The sequence below is a fragment of the Elephantulus edwardii genome, unplaced genomic scaffold (genome assembly GCF_000299155.1).
Source record: "Elephantulus edwardii isolate Elephantulus edwardi_28Jun2011 unplaced genomic scaffold, EleEdw1.0 scaffold00153, whole genome shotgun sequence".
In the NCBI taxonomy this organism is placed as follows: domain Eukaryota; kingdom Metazoa; phylum Chordata; class Mammalia; order Macroscelidea; family Macroscelididae; genus Elephantulus; species Elephantulus edwardii.
Genome location: NW_006399903.1, coordinates 502,383 through 502,961, shown reverse-complemented (window position 1 = coordinate 502,961; position 579 = coordinate 502,383).

Below are 579 nucleotides of genomic sequence, written 5' to 3'. Positions count from 1 at the left end.
TTCTTTGTGTTAAATTATAATCCATCCTGAAGGCCATATTTGGGTTTTGGGTGGTTTTATTTTTAACTTTTGTTTTAGTAAATGTTTCAAATACTCTTTACTTTCTGCAAGCAAGATTGTGATATACAGAAAATGTTCACTTGTGTTTTATTGACTATGCCAAGACATTCTTCTGTGTCAATAATAATAAATTATGGATAGCATTGAGAAGAATGGGAATTCAAGAATATCTAATATACTTATGTGAGGGGTGTACATGGATTAAGAACCAATATTTCAAATAGGACAAGATGATACCACATAGTTTGAAATCAGGAAAAGTTTGCAAAAGGGTTGTGTTCTTTCATTTTACCAGTAGGTGAAGAGTATAAATTCTATACTTGGTTCAATTACCGTGGAAAGAAAGTGGCTCTGGTTTGAGATTATGATTTTATGAGTATGTATTCCCCTTTGTTAATGTAGCTCAGTTTTTTTTTTCTTTTTCTGTTTCACAACTCTAAACTGTCAATCCAAGATAGACACTGCTTTCATTTTCTGGAATCTGTTCTTGTTTGTAAAAGTTTGTATTTACCTTAATTT